Source organism: Plecotus auritus (assembly GCF_963455305.1).
Source record: "Plecotus auritus genome assembly, chromosome: 4".
Taxonomy (NCBI): Eukaryota; Metazoa; Chordata; class Mammalia; order Chiroptera; family Vespertilionidae; genus Plecotus; species Plecotus auritus.
In genome coordinates, this window is record NC_137775.1 from 111,577,576 (window position 1) to 111,597,668 (window position 20,093).

General features: G+C 39.9%; 1 pseudogene across 1 annotated transcript; it reads left to right on the plus strand.

Moving 5' to 3' along the window:
• The first annotated feature begins 616 nt into the window (after positions 1 to 616).
• Positions 617 to 10,838, plus strand: LOC308246791 (GTPase IMAP family member 5-like; annotated as a pseudogene). Its single transcript has 3 exons — positions 617 to 686; positions 5,804 to 6,607; positions 10,759 to 10,838. The product of its transcript is annotated as a GTPase IMAP family member 5-like (transcript).
• The last annotated feature ends 9,255 nt before the right edge of the window (positions 10,839 to 20,093 follow it).

Consider the following 20,093-nt stretch of genomic DNA (forward strand, 5'->3'; position numbering starts at 1 on the left):
GATGGCAGAGAGGGGGCAGCCAGCACCTGGGGTTGGGGAGCCCATCAATGAATTCAAGTTCTTAGAGTTGGTCTTCCAGGCCCTCTGTGGATCAGTAGTGCCTGTCTGTCTCAAGTAGGAACATTCTAGAAGCAGAGCCTTCAGAAGGGCCTTGGGGAGTAAGGCTGGGCAGGTGCTCCTGCGATGGGTGCTGGGGTGGGTTGGGGTTTGAGAGGCTAGTGTCCCATAGAAACTTTTCTGTGTCACAGGGGCTGTTTCTGAATATGGTGGGGTTAGGAGTCCATCACTGCCTGCATAGCCTCTTCCTCTACATATTGCTTATTTTAACAAGTCATTAAAAGAAAATGGGAGGTGGACTGGCAGCTGTCAGGCTCTGGCAGAAAGTACACAGGGGACACAGCACACAGCCCCAGCCCTCTGGTCTCTAGATACTGTTTGGCCACCCACTCCAAGGACCTGTCCCTATTGTGGGAGTTTGCGGGGGCCGGGGAGCGGGGAGAGGGGGCGTTCAGCAATCCCCTTTCTTCTTCCTTCCCAGCAGTCTCGCCCTGGAACATTTGGCCTCCAGGGAGCTCCTGTGTAACTGTAAAGGCCTGGCTTACTATGTGTCTGCCCCATGCACCTTCCTGAGAACTGGGAGCACATTAGCGAGGCCACAGAACACAGCTCCCACAGCTCTGAGCCAGGTAAGGGGATACTGGGGAGAATCCCAGCGCCTTGGAAGTGTGAGAGCCCATGGCCTAGTGACAGCCATTCATTGCTGGTGTGATTTCAACTTCTAGTTACTCAACCTCGGGTCTTACCCATCAGTGAAAGGGGATGATGATGGTGGTGCTAGGAGCAACAGCGGGTTGACAGTGGGGGAACAGATGTGGGAAACATTCACCCTGTGCCCACACCCCAGTACATTCCAAAGTGTTCCTGGCTTTCTAGCTAATTGACGACTGCTTAGCCCATTGGATCTTCATGGGGATTCACAGGGTTTCATGAAGCTGAATGAATATTCTCATCCCATTATACAGATGGGAAAATTGAACCTACCCAGGTTCCCCATTAAATAGGGACAATCTTCTCAATTTACCATCTTAACTTCTTAAGTGACAACTCCACTGAGCCATGTGTTCCCCAAGTCCTAGACCCCTGAGTACACATTATCTTAGGACTTTGTCCTTCTGCAAACCACCCAATTTCTCCCCGAATAGCTCATACCTTTCCTCTGACAAGAGGTAGGACTTGGCTGTATGACAAACAGAGTCATCTTCAGGGCACTGGAACAATCCTTTTGTCTGCTGAACTTTCTGTAAGAGATGTATCCAGAAATTCCAAGAACTAAACTATAAAACAGCGGCCTCTAAAAATAGGAAATATGGGGACTGTGGCAGATGAGTGAAGGAGACACTTAGGAACAATGCCAACAATAGTTTGATTTTCTTAAAACAGCATGAGAAAGCCTGCTTTCTCGTGGTTTGGTACAGAAAGGTATCATCATGATAAAATCAGGCTCATGTAATTTTAAAATCAAAAGGAAAATAATGTTCATTTCCTTCAACCCCCTGCCTATTGTCCTGCCAACGCTGTTATAACCTCTGCTTGCACACTGTCTACCACCCTCTCATTTTGAAGAAGATGAGTAGATTTTTCCTTTTAGACGAGGAATATGCCTCCATTCTCTATCCTCCCGCTTTGGTCTGATCCAAGATTGACAGGCACCACATTCCTGCATATTTGCCATGCTTCCCCCAGTCTTTTCTTAAGCTTTACAGTCCTGTTTTTTTGTTGTTTGTTTGGTTGGTTTTTGTTAATCCCCAACCCAGATATTTTTCCATTGATTTTTAGAGAGAGTGGAAGGGATGGGGAGAGGCAAAGAGAGAGAAATATTGGTGGGAGAGAGACATATTGATTGGGTTGCCTTCTGTACAAGCCCCTGCTGGTACAGGGGATTGAGCTTGCAATTGAGGTAGGTCCCCTTGATCTGAACTGAATCCAGGACCCTTTAGTCCCTGGGACAATGCTCTAACCACTGAGACAAACTGATTAGCACTACAGTCATGTTAATACTTTGTGTCTCACTTTAGCATCTTCATCAATATCCTATGTCACTCCCTCAGAAGAGGAAACTTTGTTATTTGATAATTTCTGCCTAAAATTCCCCTGTGGATACATGTCTCTCCTGCCGCCTGACACATTCAGAAGACAGTCCAGGAGAACTACTGCCCTGCATGTTGGCTAATGTAACCTGAGTTTGATTGACTTTCTGTGTCAGGCACCCTGGTCCATTTGGGTCACACAGATAAACACCAGATGGTGTTAACTTGAAATGCTTCAATTCAGAGCAACTCCTGCCCCTGCAGTTTTCTCTTTGAATAACCTATTTTGGAAAAGCATACACCCAATATTTTGCAGTACAATTGTCTGTGTTGGTTTCAGGGCAGGCTTCCAGCTTGTCAGCCTCAGTTTTTGTCCTGACCATGGGACAACCACATTGTATGTGTGGGGTCCAAGAGGCTGTGGACTTATTTAGATTAATTTTTCCTCCTGTGGACTCAAGGAGAATTCGCTGGCAAAAGGAGCTACTTTTCAGTCTTAGCTCCATGGCAATTGTGTGACCTTGGGCAGGTCATTTGTTGCTCAGTTTCCTCACAGTCATCTAGAGTAGAAAAATATCATAGAATTTGAGCAGGGCTAGCAAGAGCCAGAGTAGAAATTCGCAGGGTCAAGGATAGTCTATGGAAGAGGGTGTGAGGAAATGCTCTTCTCTGGGCTTAAGCAAAGGAAGTGAGAAAGGGTCGGAAGAAGAAGAAAGGAAAAAAGAAAAAAGGAAAATATGAAAATACGTGGTTTACCTAAGGAAGGCCAAAAAAATCCCACTAAATTAATAGAAAAGTGCACAAATATTTCTATATAACAGAAGCAACCTGAATAACAAACAAACTATGAAAACCATTTTTAAATTCAATCGTAATCAGTAAAATGGACATGTAAATGGACGAAGACATCACTATGTATGTCCTTAAGGTGATAAAAAAATTAACAGTGGAATATCACCAAGTGCAAGTGCAGATTTGGGGACTTCTCACACATGGCTTGTGTCAATGAGAATTAGCTTAGTGGTTTCGAGTCATATTGACAATATCTAGTCAGATGAAAGCCAACCATCAATTGTTTCACAGAGATATGAAGTATATGGGGATTATTTTGCAGGAAGCATATATATTGGAATGGTTTAAAAGTTCGTTAATAAATAATTGGATAAAATTTTACACAAATAATGTCATTTATGTAAATGTTTAAAATGCAAAAACAATATTAGACATTACCTATAGATATATGTGTATGTAGAAGTGTAAATACACATGAGATGATACATAAAAACCTCAGAATATTGGTTGCCTCTGAATGACAGTGGGAGGGAAAAGAAGCCTGGGGAATCAGAAAACATAAATGAAATTCATGTGTAATGTGTTAACTTTTTAATCAAACAGAATAGCTGCAGTAAAAATGCCAAAATACTTACATTTGTTCATTGCAAATTGTAGGCTTTTGTTTCAAAAGTTCCTGTATATCTTCACTTAAAAACTTGTTTCATAACTGCATAATATTTAAAACTGAATAAGTAAATATAACCTCATTTTAGGTATGTCACATACTTGCCTTTTCTAACAACAAAATGAGTGACACAATATTATGCCTCATTTGAATGAAACATTTATGCCAGATGATGTCAGTGGTTGTGCCAATTTCTGTTTAAATCCACTTGGATACAGAATGGTGATCACTGGGAGACAAGGACCTCAGAGCCAGCCAGGAAAAACATTTGATTAAACACTGAACAGGAAGTGAGTTTTTCTTGAATTTGTCCTCATGTTGATTCCTTCTCTTTGCCCATGGCACCCCCTTCTCTCCACCAACTGCTCAGGGGGCTAATCACAAACTTGCTAGAACAGAGAAAAAATTGCCTTGCTGTAAATGACATTGGCTTGTTTGAAGTAATGAGAATTTCCAGTGCCCATCACTCTTTGTGTCACACGGTGACCAAGAAGAAACCTACAGGGCACCTGCCCAGGGGAAGGTTGGATATGGGACATGATTTTTTCAAGGACTGACATGAGGGGAAGTATTTTTTCCAGAAAGTTGGCCTACTTTGATTCCAAAACATAAAATAAAATAATGTTTCCCTCCTCATTCCATAAAAAAATAAATGCCTTTTTTTTTTTTTTTTTTTTGGTCATTTCGTGCCTTATCCAGTTGGAGGGACATAAGTAATGGATTGGTTTTAAAACATTTTCTGCTCTCCTCTATGCTGAGACAGAAAGAAAGAGACCAAGCATTGTGTCCACAGTGCATTGTGTTAGCTTCACCAGGTTCGCTTAAAGTTATGCATAGACTTTTGAGGGGGCATAATGTGAGTTAGGAAATTAGCAATGGAAATGGTTCCTCGATGGAGAATTATTCTTAGTAGTCTGAACTGGAGGTGACCTCAGGCTTTACCAACTCCATGTGGACACTTACTTTTTATCCTTTTCCTGTTTTTATCCCAGAAGAAGCTGGAAGGACTTCCAAAGAGCAGATATGGAACTAAGGCCGAAGGAAAGAAAGCCTCCAAGTCCTCAAGAGGCATCATTTCCTCACCTCAAACACAGTGACAGAAACCAGTGATTTTAAACTGAAGAATAAAAAGTCAGTGCTCATTTTTTCTTTAATTTCCCCACCATCTTCACCCCAACCTCCACCCGACCTCTTCAGTGCGATGCTCTCCATGCACATGATGTGTGGGAAATGTGGAAATGAAACTTCAAGTCAGAAGTTGCAGTGTTTTGAACTGAATTGTGAATAAATTTTATCTTTCCTTGTCCACTTTGAGCAGAAAATGGAAATATCTCCCAGAAAAATTTACTAATCATGCATGCTTCAAAACACCTCAGAACACTGCAGGAAAGGAAGAACTAACACAGAGTAGAAGAAATAAAATAATAGATTTTAGGACACTGCAATGAACTTGGAATCCATTTGGGCTCATAGAACTCTAGGATGCCCCGGGTTCTCACCCTTCTTGGTCCCTTGAAGGTTTTAACTCTTGGCTCAGTGTTGACCTCTCCAAGACCACTTTTGTTAACTTCCTGTAATTCAACCAGCCAAGAAGATCTTTCCATCACATGTACTACTAATGGTCTTACATTCCATCCTCTTCAGCCACTCATCCTGAGTCATCTCTCAGATTTTGCCTTTGACATTAACTATGACCTTGTCTCAATTTCAAGCAGAGAACTACCCACCCAAAGAACAGAGACCCAGAGACCGTCAGCTGGTTCTTGGTGGAAGGTCATATCTGAAAATTCCTTTTCTCCCAAGGTTTAGGTGAATATGTTGAGCACTTCTATACAAGTGTTCCTGGGAATTTGTGGGTGAAAAGAGATGGTAATATTTTCCTATGTGTGACTTCTTATCCTCTGCCTCCTTCTAACTTCACATTTAACATGAAACTGGGCTAGGCACCATCCCTGGAGAAACGCAGGGACCGCTTTACTTTCAGAAAAACTATCTTCCCTGGTCTAGATGAAGGACTTGGATCAACCTCCTCAGTGTAGCAGTTCTTACTGTTGGTGATGAGTCCAAAGTAGGCTTCCTATGTAGACTTCCTATGACCTGAGAACCTCCTAAAGTTGCTGGAAACTTTTGTGTGTATTTAGATATGACAGTTTCCTGGGAGCAAGGTCCACAGCTTTAATGAGAGACCACGAAGGTCCATGACTGAAAAATTGGAAGCAGCACTAGCTTAATAAGATACACAATTTTTCTCTTTCAGGAAGTGTAGAAGATAACCAGTTTTCATCATCTTCCTCACTGAGGCTCATCCTGGTGGGCAAATCTGGCTGCGGAAAAAGTGCCACTGGGAACAGCATCCTCTGTCAACCTGTGTTTGAGTCCAGGCTGGGGGCCCAGGCTGTGACCAGGACATGCCAGGTGGCCACAGGCACATGGAATGGCAGGAAAATCTTGGTGGTTGACACGCCCTCCATCTTTGAGGCCAAGATCTAGGACCAAGAAATGTACAAGGACATCGGAGACTGCTACCTGCTCTCAGCCCCAGGGCCTTATGTGCTGCTGCTGGTGACGCAGCTGGGACGCTTCACTGCCCAGGACACGGTGGCAGTGAGGAGGGTGAAGGAGGTCTTTGGGGCAGGAGCCATGAGACATATGGTGGTCCTCTTTACCCACAAGGAGGACTTATGGGACGCGTCCTTGGATGAGTACGTAGTCAACACAGACAACCACAGCCTGAAGATCCTGGTCCAGCAGTGTGGGAATAGGTACTGTGGCCTTAACAACCAGGCCACCGGGGAGGAGCAGAGGGAGCAGCTGGAGGAGCTGATGGCTGTGGTCGAGAACTTGGAGAGGGATAACCAGGGTAACTTCTACACAAACAACCTCTTCTGCAATGCACAGATGCCCCAGGGAGGCAGGGACAGCACCCCAGAAGAGCACAGGTGCTACTTGGCCAAAGTTCAAGCGTACATTGAAGAGCAAAAGCGAGACATGAAAGATACTGGGAGTCACTGGGCATCCAAGGTGGTGCACAGAGTCAAAAATTATATGTTGTCTGATATAAGTATGCTACTTCAGCTTCTTTTTTAATTTTAATTTTCATGAAATATATTTTCCATCTTTTACTTTCAGTCTTTGTGTGTCCTTCATTCTGTGGGGAGTGTCTTGTATTCAGCACATATATCAGTCTTGTTTTATCATCTATTCAGCTATCCTATGCCCTTTGATTGGAGCATTTAATCCATTTACATTTAAATTGATTATTGACAAGTATGTATTTATTGACATTTTAAAAAGTTATACCTATGTTGATTTTTAAAATTGTTACTTATTTTTAGAGAAGTTCCTTAAAAATTTATTGTAATACTGGTTTGGTGGTAATGAACTCCATAAGCTTTTTCTTGCCTGGGAAGCCTTTTATCTCTCCTTCAATTTTAAATGATAACCTTTCTAGGTGGAGTAATCTTGCTTTTAGGTCCTTACTTTTCATGACTTTGCATATTTCATGCCAATCTCTTCAGGCCTTGAAAGTTTCTATTGAGAAATTAACTGGCAGTGTTATGGTAGCTTCCTTATAACTAACTGTCTTTCTGTTGCTATTTTTAAGATTCACTCTTCATTTCTAGGCTTTGTCATTTAAATGATAATGCATGTTGGTGTGGGCCTTTTTGGGTTCATCTTGTTAAGGACTCTCTGCATTTCCTGGACTTGTGTGTCTTTTTTCTTCATCAGATTAGGAAAGTTTTCAGTCATTATTTTAAAAAATAGGTTATCAATCGCTTGCTCTCTCTTTTCTCCTTCTGGTATCCTTATGATGGGAATGTTTTTAGGCTTTATACTGTTACAGAAGTACCTAAAATTATTTTCACTTTTAAAAATTATTTTTTCTTTTTGCTGCTTTGATTGGATGTTTTCTGCTACCTTGTCTTCTAAATCACTGATTTGATTATTTGCTTCACCAAATCTCCTGTTGATTTTTTCTAGTGTATTCTTCATTATAGATATTATATTCTTCATTTCTGACTGGTTCTTCTTTATGGTTTCTGTATCTTTTTTATGCTTGCTATCTCTCCATTGAAGTTCTCACTAAGTTCTGTGATCATCCTTATAACCATTGTTTTGAACTTCCTATCAGGCAGATGGATTGCCTCCATTTCATTTACTTCTTTTTCCGATTTTTTCTCCTGTTATTTTGTTTAGAGCTTGTTTCTTTGTTTCCTCAGTTTGACTGCCTCTCTATATTTGTGTCTGTATAGTAGGTAGTTCTGCTATGTCTCCCAGTCTTGGTATGCTGACCTTACATAGTAGGTGTCCTGTGTGGTTCAGTGGCACAGTCTCTCTGATCACTTGAGCTAGGTATCCCAGGAATGTTCCATGTGTGGAATATGTGAGTCCTCCCATTGTAGTTGAGTCTTAATTGCTGTTGGCCCATCCATGGGTGGAATTGACCCTCATGCTGGTTGACTATGAGGATAAACATCAACCACAGTGTACAAGCTGCTATGAAGAGTCTGACTCAATAAAGCAGAATTTCCCCATCAGGGTCTGGTGCCTACCAAGATCTCCCTCTGGATGTATTGCCTGTGCGCTCATTGGGTCATGCTCTGATATGCTCCAAAGCTCACAACTAGGTGTGTTAGCTTTGGGGACTATTGGGAAGCACTCTGGTTTAGGCCAATGTCAGGACCTGATTGTGACGCATCCTGGGCTACCTGTTTGGAACTACAAAACAATCCAGTTTTTTTTACTGGTTCTACTTGGCCTGAGTATGTTTGGAAGGGCCCAAGATGTGCACCAGTGATGGAATCCACCAGCACCAAGTCTGGAGGAAAGTCAACAAAAGGCAGAAAGTTGTTTTAGATAGTAAGGTGGGCCTGTCTCTTACATGAGCAAGTTTGTGCAGCTTCTCCCCTAACTTCCTCTTTCCTCCTCTTCCTCAATATCCTCAGCTTAGCATTGACTTCACATTTAGAGAAAGAATCAGGACCCAGATTTTCCAGGTAAAGGAAAATAGGTGTTTCTTTGTATGTTGGGGGCAGAGGCAGGGAAATGTGGGGTTTGGTGTTGAGGGGTCCTCTCCCCTGAATCTATATCTTAAACCTCCTGGAAAACTTGCTCTCAGCATAGACTATATACATATACATATATATATATATATATATATATATATATATATATATATATAGAATTTCAGAGAGGAACGGAGAGGGAGAGAGAGATAGAAATATCAATGATGAGAGAAAGTCATTGATTGGCTGCCTCCAGAAGGTCCCTCCTGGGGATCCAGCCTACAACCCAGGCATGTGTCCTGATCAGAAATCAAACCGTGACCTCCTGGTTCATATGTTGACACTGAGCCATATCGATCTGGCTCAGTGTAGATTTATCATTCTTTCTGTTTCCTGTTTCTGCTGATTTTAAGCTGCAATCCATTTTAAAGACTGAACCCTACAAAATAGTAATTCTTTCAGGGATTTCTGCTCTGAGGATATTTATATAAATAAATGACTCCTTTAACAATTTATAGAATTTATAAATAAACTAGAAGCTTTCAGGGATAGAGTTGGGTGAGCAGACAGAACTAGCTCTGTGGGAAGCTGGTGGGTGAAGAGCACTTGGAAGTGTAAGAAGCACAGCTCAGCATATTATCCCTCTGAACACCCATCACCAACATCAACTTTGTGGCCAAAGCTGAATTGTAAACACTTCTCTTCTTAGTTTACAGGAAGCTGTTTTCTACTCCCTATCCTTAAGATATAAAGACATAACTCTTTTTTCAAAAGGAGTGTCTATCTGTTTAATAGTGATTCAAGTTTGTATTTGATGGCTTTCTATCAGATGAGCCAGTTTTTTACACCTAGCAAGTTCATCCTGTCCCAGTCAAAGTCTGCTCCAATATGAGTTATTCAAATGGCTTTCCCAATTGCCAACATTTCTAGATAGCAAGGAGAAAACATATTTAAAATGTAATAGCTTGGCTTTGACCCATGTGGCTCCCAATAGGTCCCAGAGCTAACACACCTGGTTGTGAGCTTTAGAACATACCAGCCCAGGCACCAAATGGTTGTGGGTTTGATTCCCAGTCAAGGGCACATGCCTGGGCTGCAGATTAGATCCCCTACTTCAGTTAGGGCTCATGCAGGAGGCAACCAATGAATGTATCTCTCTCACATCTCTCTCTCTCTCTCTCTCTCTCTCTCTCTCTCTCTCTCTCTCTCTCTCTCTCTCTCCCTCTCCCTCTGTCTCCTCCCTCCACCCCTCCCTTCCACTCTCTCTAAAAAAATAAATCAAAAAAATATCCTCAGGTGAAGATTAACAGCAACAAAAATGTAATAGTTTGTTTCTGTGACACTAAACATTGACGAATAAGGAAAGGATAATCTTTTCCAAAGATGTAGGCTGGACATAAAGATCAAAGAGGATGCAAGAATCAGAGAGATTTTGATCAATTTCTTTATTTAACAACTATTTATTGAGAACCACTCTTTGTCCAGTATCGTGCTTGTTCTTAGGTAATAGTGGAAATACAAGATGCAGATGGTCCTACCATCATCACAGATTAAATTTATTGGGGTGACATTGGCAATAATATTATATGAGTTTCAGATGTACAAATGTACAAAACATCATTTGTGTATTGCATTGTATGCTCACCACCCAAAGCCTCGTTTCATTCCATCACCATATATTTGATCTTTTACTCTGTTGAACCTTTCCCCATGCCCCTTTCCCACTGGTGACCACCATACTGTTGTCTGTGTCTGTTTTTTAGTTAGTTAGTTAGTTAGTTAGTTAGTTAGTTAGTTAGTTAGTTTTTGGTTAATTCTTACCCAGGGATTTTTTTCATTGATTTTTTAGAGAGAGTAGAAGAGAGAAAGGGAGGGGAAGAGAAGGGGAGAGAGAGGGAGAGAGAGAGAGAGAGAGGGAGAGAGAGAGAGAGAGAGGGAGAAAGAGAAACATTCATGTGAGAGAGACACATTGATTGATTGCCTCTCTCAGGGGCCCTGTCTAGGGCAGGGGATTCAACCTCCCATTCAGGTATGTGCCCTTGACACGGAATTGAACCCGTGACCCTTTGATGTTTTGGCTGGTGCTAACCGTTCAGCAATGCTGTACAAGGCTATGAGTTTATTTGTTTTGTTTGATGGCTGATTGATTTCTATTTTATATCCCAAGTATGAGTGCAATCATATGGTTCTTGTGTTTTTTCATCAGACATTTGTGCTGAGTATGATACTCTCAAGATCCAGCAACTGGGTAATTTTGAATTAGATAGCCATGGACATGTCTGGTAGTTAGCAAGCTCTTGGGCAGGCTAGGGTGATAGGGATAACTGGGCCTTGTGTCCCTCACCATCAATCATGCTAGTCCTGGCCTCTTTATGAAGCTGTTGCAGGGATCTGAAGACCAGAAAGAGATAGCAAGCCACAGGCCATCAGCACTTTTGGAGTCTCCTTGAATCATGCTTCTACTGCCCTATTGTCCAGAGCAAGTCACAGGGCCCACCCAGATGCAAGGGTGGAGAAACATATATCAGAACCTTGTGGGAGGAACTGCAAATCCACATCCCAAAGAGGCAAGTGTACAGAGATGGGAATAATTCATGGCCTTATCTGCCATCTGTCACACAGATTGCCATATGCTGTCAGCATTGGAGCTGGGCTTTGATGGCTTTTTGTTTCACCTCCCATGATTTTCCTACTCCCAATCTTGATGACCAACTAATGCTTTCAGGATATCCATAGGCTAGAGTTTTCCATTGAGATGATAACTAAATAATAATCTGAATCTGTTCCTACAGCAGCAGTTCTCAACCTGTGGGTTGCGACCCCTTTGGGAGTCGAACGACCCTTTCACAGGGGTCGCCTAAGACCATCAGAAAACACAGATATTTAATTATGATTCATAACAGTAGCAAAATTACGGTTATGAAGTAGCAACGAAAATAATTTTATGGTTGGGGGTCACCACAACATGAGGAACTGTATTAAAAGGTTGCGGCATTAGGAAGATTGAGAACCACTGACCTACAGTTTCCCTGAATCTTAGCCATCCTGTAGCCAGTGCTCTCAGCTTCTGGAAATTTACTTCTCTCATTTCTCTCATCTCAGGATTCTGGTTATCAATTGTGGGAAACTCTGCTTCAGGGATGCTTTTCTGAATACTTGGGTTAGCAGCAGATTCACCATAAAATGTGTGGGAGATAGGGAATAAATACTGATTTTGTGGAAGCCAGAGTGGGGGGTTCTTCAAAATCTCTTTTCTGTTTGATATTTTTAAAAAATCATTCCAATTTACGGAATTGATGAAAATGGAAAGTTAGGGGACTGCTGAATCATGGATGGCAGTAGTAGCTTGGGCTTATGATGGTCTTCAAAATGTAGAGAAGTGGTCAGATTTGTGGATAGAACCAGGAGAACTTGTAGATGGAATGTTTCTGAAAAGTAAGGCAAAGAGAGTAATCAAGGGAGATTCCTAGATTTTTTGTCTGAGGAACTGGATTAATGGTGATGATATCTCTTGAAAAATAAAATGGAGTTTACAATCATGTCTGCTATATTCAGTGTGATGATGTATATATGGACTTAAAGAAGAGACAGGTGGTTGTAATACAGGATTCCTCTGGGAAGAATAAGTCTTTTTCTATTAATATATTTTTTTATTTTTGATAGTATACAGATATCTCCCATTTACCCCCCTTCTTTCCCTCCTCCAAGCCCCTAACCACCCCACCCCAGGACTTCACTGCCCTATTGACTTTGTCCAAGGAATATATGCATATAAGTATATAAGTTCTTTGGTTTATCTCATATCCTCTCCCCAATCCCCACACCGAGATAGGTTAGTTTGTTCTATGCTGCCATGCTTCAGGTCTTATTTTGTTGGTCTATTTATTTTGTTTATTAGATTCTACAAATAAGTGCTATCATATGATATTTGTCTTTCTCAGTTTGGCTTATTTCACTTAGCATATTATTTTCCAGGTCTATCCATGCCGTCCTAAGGGTAAGAGATCCCTCATTTTTACAGCTGCATAGTATTCTGTAGTATAAATGTCCCACAGCCTTTTTATCCATTAATCTACAGATGGGAACGTGGACTGTTTCCAAGTCTTAGAAATTGTAAATAATGCTGCTATGAACATAGGGGTGCATATATTTTTTCTGATTGGTGTTTGGGGTTTTTAGGAAATATTCCCAGAAGTGGTGTCACTGAGTCAAATGTAAGTTCCATTTAAAAAACTTTAAGGAAACTCCATACTGTTTTCTATAGTGGCTGTACCTATCTGCATTCCCACTAGTAGTGAACTAGTGTTCCCTTTCTCCACATTCTCTCCAGCACTTGTTGTTTATTGATTTTTTTATGAAAGCCATTCTGATAGGTGTGAGGTGATATCTCATTCTGGTTTTAATTTGCATTTCTCTGATAATTAGTGACTTTGAGCATTTTTTCATATGACTCTTGGCCATCTGTATATCCGCTTTGGAGAAAAGTCTATTCAGGTCTCCTGCCCATTTTTTAATTGCATTGTTTGTCTTCCTTTTGTTGACTTGTATCATTATTTTATATACTTTGGATATTAACCCTTATCAGATGTATCATTGGCAAATATGTTCTCCCATACAGTTCCCTTTTCATTTTGATGGTGGTTTCTTTTGCTGTGCAGAAGCTTTTTATTTTGATGTAGTCCCATTTGTTTATTTTCTCCTTAATTTCCTTTGCCCTAGGAGATGTATCTGTTAATATATTGAGAATCAATGTTCTCTTTTACTGATAAATAGTATTCCACCTTATGGATGTACCACAGTTCCTTTATCACTTCTTTATTTAATCTTATGCCCCTAATTGATTTATCTTGTCAAATTGCATTGACTGAAATCTCCTCAATAACACTGAATAGTAGTGGAAGGGCATGCGTGCTTTTTTTCCATGATATGCTTTTGGTGTTTCCCTGTAAAGTGAGTGAGATACTGGAAAACAGGAGTATATGATGTGTGTGTGTGTGTGTGTGTGTGTGTGTGTGTGTGTAATCATATTAAGCAAATAAGCAAATATCCCCCGATCACTATTGAGAGTTTTTATCATTCACAGCAATTAATTTTGTCAAAGACTTTTAAAATTCATCTATGTGGTACTTGGGTAGTGGCCTATGCAGCCAAACTCTGGAGAAGCTCTCTGTGATGCAGAAGCTTGGCACTGAGGAAACCACATACACTGAATGGATCCATAGGTAAACTATCCAGTGAGTAGCACAGGAGGGAAATTTATGTCCTCATGTGATAACCAGTACTTTGGGAACTGATAAAATGAAGTGGAGAAAAAAAGGTGGCTGAATGGGCAGAAGTGTCGTGCACCTCTTCCTAGGGCTAGAAAAGCAACTAAATCGGAGAACATCCACCCTGAATTAACAAATTAATCACAGTTGAAGAGACACTTTTTCATAAGAAAGTGCAGAGGATGCCTAGAGAATGGCGCTTGCCAGCCATAACACATGTGGAACCACCACCATGCCCCAGAAGTGAGTGGCACAATACCTCCTGGCAGGTTCTCAGACATCTGCAGGGAGCATATGAAGCCAGAGTGAGCTCCCGCACCAGGCCTCCTCACCAGCCAGCTGGGACCCAGTGTCCTAGGATCCAGTTCCAAGACCCCACAATGAGTGCAATCCAGGGAGAACCCTGGGCCCCACCCCTGCCACAGACTTCAAAACAGTGCTGATAGCCTGACCCAAAGACACCCAGCACCCACACTATGTCCAGCACTGGGACCTGCTGCCGGGGTGACCCAGAGCAACCTAGAGCCCACCACAGAGGAGCTCTGACTGTGCAAACCACTCCACCCCAGCCCTTGGGACAGTCCTGCCAGAGCCATCTAGACTAAGCCAATGCTCCGCTAACTCTTGGTGAAAGGGGAGCATGAACTGAGTAATCCAGGTCAACCAGCCCCCACTTCACACAAATGGAGGCAGGCAATATGTCTGGAAATTAATTCAGAGTAAGGGTCATACAGCTCATAAATCAGATGGATGAGAAAATCAAATACTTTTGTAAGAATGAAGAGGAAATTTAAAAAGATATAGCTACAATAAAAAACATGACAGAAGGTTTCAAAAGTAGACCAGAGAAAGCAGAGGGCCAAATTAGTGAGTTAGAAGATAGGGTAGTTAAACACACACAATCTGAACAGCAACTGGAGAAAAAAAAATAGAAAGCAGGAGGAGAGCCTAAGAGAGCTTTGGGACAACATGAAATGAAGTAACATACATATAATAGGAGTGCCAGAAGAACAAGAAGAAGAGCAAGAATCAGAAAACCTAATTGACAAAATTTCCTGATTTGGGAAAATTTCCCTGATTTGGGAAGAAAAAAGTCACACAAGCATAGAGAGTCCCAAAGAGGATGAACCCCAAAAGACCCACACCAAGACAAGTAGTAATTACAATGGCAAATGTTAATGACAAAGAGAGAATGTTAAAGGCAAAAGAGAGACAGAGAGTTACCTACAAAGGATTTTCCCTTAGATTATCAAATGATTTCTCAACAGAAACACATCAGGCCAGAAGGGAATGGAATGAAGTATACAAAGTGATGCAAAGCAAGGGACTGAATCCAAGAATACTCTATCCAACAAGGCTATCATTCAAAATTAAAGGGAAAATCAGGAGCTTTGCAGACAAAAAAATTTTAAAAAAAAATGCAAAGGGAGTTTATTACTACCAAACCAGCAAAGGGAGTTTATCACTACCAATCCAGCAATGCAAGAAATGCTAATGGGACTGTTTTAAAAAGAAGAAATAGAAAGGAAAGAAGGAATACAGGCTCAAAAAATAAAAATAGCTACAAACAAGTACCTATCAATAATAACTTTAAACGTAGATAAAGTAAATGCTCCAATCAAAAGATATCGAGTGGCTGAATGAATAAAAAAAATATGACCCATATATATGCTGTCTAGAAGAGTCCCACCTCAGAACAAGGGACTCACACAGACTGAGAGTGAAGGGATGGAAAATATTTTTTAGGCAAATGGAAATGAAAAAAAAAAGCTGTGGTAGCAATACTTATACCTGACAAAATAGACCTCAAAGTGAAGGCCATAACAAGAGATAAGGAAGGCCACTTCATGATACTAAAGGGGTCGATACAACAAGAGGATCTAACCCTGAAAAACATATATGCACCCAATGCAGGAGCACCCAAATACATTAAAAAAAAAAACTCTTGGAAGATATGAAGGAAGAGATCAATGACAATCCAATCATTGTAGGGGACTTTAATACCCCACTGACATCACTGGATAAATCCTCTAGACAAAAAAAAATTAGCAAAGAAACTGCAATCCTAAATGACTCACTAGATCAGATGGACATCTTCAGAACATTTCACCTCCAAGCCATGGAATATATGTTCTTCTCAAGTGCACAAGGGACATTTTCAAAGATAGACCACATATTTGGTCACAGGCAAAATCTCTACAAATTCAAGAAGATTGAAATCACATCAAGCATCTTCTCAGATCATAGAAGCATAATATTAGAAATAAACTACAATAAAAACAATACAAAAATTCATACACTTGGAAGCTGAATAGCATGCTATTATACAATGATTGGGTTACCAAAGAGATGAAAGAAGAAATTAAAAACATCCTGGAAATGAATGACAATGAAAACACAACAATCCAAAATCTATGGGACACAATGAAAGCAGTCCTAAGAGGGAAGTTTATATCTCTACAGGCCTACCTCAAAAAAAAAATGATAGTAAATCATCTAACTTTACAGCTTAAAGAATTAGAATGAAAGCAACAAGCAAAGCATAGAGTGAGCAGAAAGAAGGAGATAATAAAGATCAGAACAGAAATAAATGACATAGAGACCAAAAAGAAAAGGAAACAAAAAACAATACAAAAGATCAATGAAACCAAGAGCTGGTTCTTCGAAAGGATAAACAAGATTGAGGAACCTCTAGCCAGGCTCACCAAGAATTAAAGAGAGAGGACTCAAATAAACAAAATCAGAAATGAAAGAGGCGAAATAATAACAGACCCCACAAAAATACAAAGGATTGTTACAAAATACTGATGAACAACTTTATTCAAAAAATTAGACAACCTGGAGGAAATGGACATATTCCTAGAAAAATAAAACCTTCCAAAACTCAATCAGGAAGAATCTAAAAATCTCAATAGGCCAGTAACTATGGAAGAAATTGAAGCAGTCACCAAAAAGCTTCCAGCAAACAAAAGCCTGGGGCTAGACAGCTTCACAGGGGAGTTTTACCAAACATTCAAGGAAGAACTAAAACCTATCCTCCTCAGACTATTCAAAAAAATTTAAGAGGAAGGAACACTTCCAAGCACATTCTATAAGCCAGCATCACCCTAATACCAAAACCAGATAAAGACAACACAATGAAAGAGAATTACAGGCCAATATCCCTCATGAACATAGATGCTAAAATCCTCAGCAAACTTCTGGCAAATTGGATCCAGCATTACATTAGGAAGATCATACACCATGACCAAGTAGGATTTATCCCGGGGATGAAAGGATAGTACAATATCTGCAAATCAATAAACGTGACACATCACATAAACAAATTGAGAGATAAAAATCACATAGTCATATCAATTGGTGCTGAAAGGGCTTTTGACAAAATCCAACACCCTTTCTTGATAAAAACCCTCAGCAAAATGGGAATAGAGGGATCATACCTCAACATAATAAAAGGCTTATATGATAAACCTACAGCCAACATCATATTCAATGGGCAAAAACTTAAACCATTTCACCTGAGAATAGGAACAAGATAGGGATGTCCACTTTCACGACTCCTGTTCAACATAGTACTGAAAGTGCTAGCCATAGCAATTAGACAAGAAGAATAAATAAAAGGTATTTAAATTGGAAAAAAAGACTTAAAACTGTCATTATCCGCTGATGATATAATGTACATAGAAAACCCTAAAGACTCCATAAAAAATTATTGGACTTAATAAATGAATTCCACAAAGTAGCAGGATACAAAATTAACACCAAGAAATCTATGGCATTTTTATACACCAATAGTGAACTTACAGAAAGAGAGACTAAAAAAAAAAAAAAAATCCATTTACCATCATACCAAAAACATAAATAAATAAAAATATAAATAAAAATAAAAATAAGATACCTAGAAATAAACTTAACTAAGGAGGTAAAAGACCTATATGTGAAAAACTACAGGACACTGTAAAAAGGGACAGAGGAAGACATAAACAGATGGAAGAACACACCGTATTCATGGAATGGTATAATCAACATCATTAAAATGTCCATACTACCCAAAGCAACTATAGATTCCATGCACTCCCCGTTAAAATACCAATGGCATATTTCACAGACCTAGAATGAACTCTCCAGAAATTCATCTGGAATAAAAAGAGACCCCAAATAGCTGCAGCAATCCTGAGAAAGAAGAACAAATTAGGAGAGATCTCAATACCAGATATCAAGCTGTATTACAAAGCCACTGTTCTCAAAACTGTCTGGTACTGGCACAAGAACAGAGATATAGATCAATGGAATAGAACAGAGAACCCAGATATCGACCCAAACCACTATGCTCAATTAATATTTGACAAAGGAGGCATGAACATACAATGGGGTCAAGACAGTCTCTTCAATAAATGGTGTTGGGAAAATTGGACAGATACATGTAAAAAAATGAAACTAGACAACCAATTTACACCATACACAAAAATAAACTCAAAATGGATACAGGACTTAAACATAAGATGGGAAACCATAAAAATACTAGAGTAATCCACAGGTAGAGAAATCTCAGACATATGCCAAAGCTATTTCTTCACCAATACCGCTCCTAGGCAATGGAAACTAAAGAGAAAATAAACAAATGGGACTACATCAAAATTAAAAGCTTTTTCTCAGCAAACAAAACAAAACAAAACAAAAAAACCATCAACAAAACAACAAGAAAGCCCACTGCAAGGGAAAACATATTTGCAAATGTTATCACTGATAAAGGTTTAATCTCCAACATCTACAGGGAACTTATACAACTTAATAAAAGGAAGATAAATGATCCAATAAAAAAATGGGCAACAGACCTAAATAGAATCTTTTCGAAAGAAGACAGAAGGAATGCCAAGAGACATATGAAAACATGCTCAAAGTCACTAATTATCTGAGAGATGCAAATTAAAACGACAATGCAGTACCATCTCACACCTGTCAGAATGGCAATCATCAACAAATCCACAAAGGACAAGTGCTGGCGAGGATGCAGAGAAAAAGGAACCCTCGTGCACTGCTGGTGGTAATGCAGACTGGTGCAGTCACTGTGGAGAACAGTATGGAGTTTCCTCAAAAAACTAAAAATGGAACTCCCATTTGACCCAGTGATCCCACTTCTAGGAATATATCCCAAGAAACTAGAAACACCAATCAGAAAGTATATATGCACCCTTATGTTCATAGCAGCACAATTCACCATAGCTAAGATTTGGAAACAGCCCAAATGCCCATCAGCAGATGAGTGGATTAAAAAACTGTGGTACATCTACACAATGGAATACTACGCTGCTATAAAAAAAGAAGGAATTATTAGAAGAACTAAAACCTATCCTCCTCAGACTATTCAAAGCATGGATGGACCTGGAAAGCATTATGTTAAGTGAAATAAGCCAGGCAATGAAAGAAAAATACCACATGATCTCACTCATTTATGGAAAATAAAGAACATTATAACCTGATGAACAAAAGGATAGCTACTGAGGCAGTAAAGCACAGAACAGAATGTCAAATTACAGTGGGAAATCGGGGGAATGTTGGGGAGTCGGGGGAAGAGATCAACCAAAGGACTTGCATGCATGTATATAAGCACAACAAATGGACACAAGACACTGGGGGTGTGGGATGAGGGCATGCAACAGGGGGTAGGGGAGGCTGGGGGAAGGTCAATGGGGAAATAAAAAGGAGATATATGTAATACTACATGTAATACTTTAAACAATAAAAATTTTTTTTCAAAAAAACAACAACAGAGAACCCAGAAATTGACCCAAACCACTATGCTCAATTAATATTTGACAAAGGAGGAAAGAGCATACCAATAGAGTCAAGACAGTCTCTTCAATAAATGGTGTTGGGAAAATTGGACAGATACATGCAAAAAAATGAAACTAGACCACCAACTTACACCATACACAAAAATATACTCAAAATGGATAAAGTATTTAAACATAAGACAAGAAACCATAAAAATATTAGAGGAATCCACAGGCAGCAAAATCTCAGACATATGCCAAAGCAATTTCTTTACCGATATAGATCCTAGGGTAATGGAAACAAAAGAGAAAATAAACAAATGGGACTATATCAAAATGAAAAGCTTTTGCACAGCAAAAGAAACCATCAACAAAACAACAAGAAAGCCCACTGCATGGGAGAATATATTTGCCAATGTTATCACCGATTAGGGTTTGATGTCAAACATTTACATGGAACTCATACAACTTAACAAAAAGAAGTTTAACAACCCAATAAA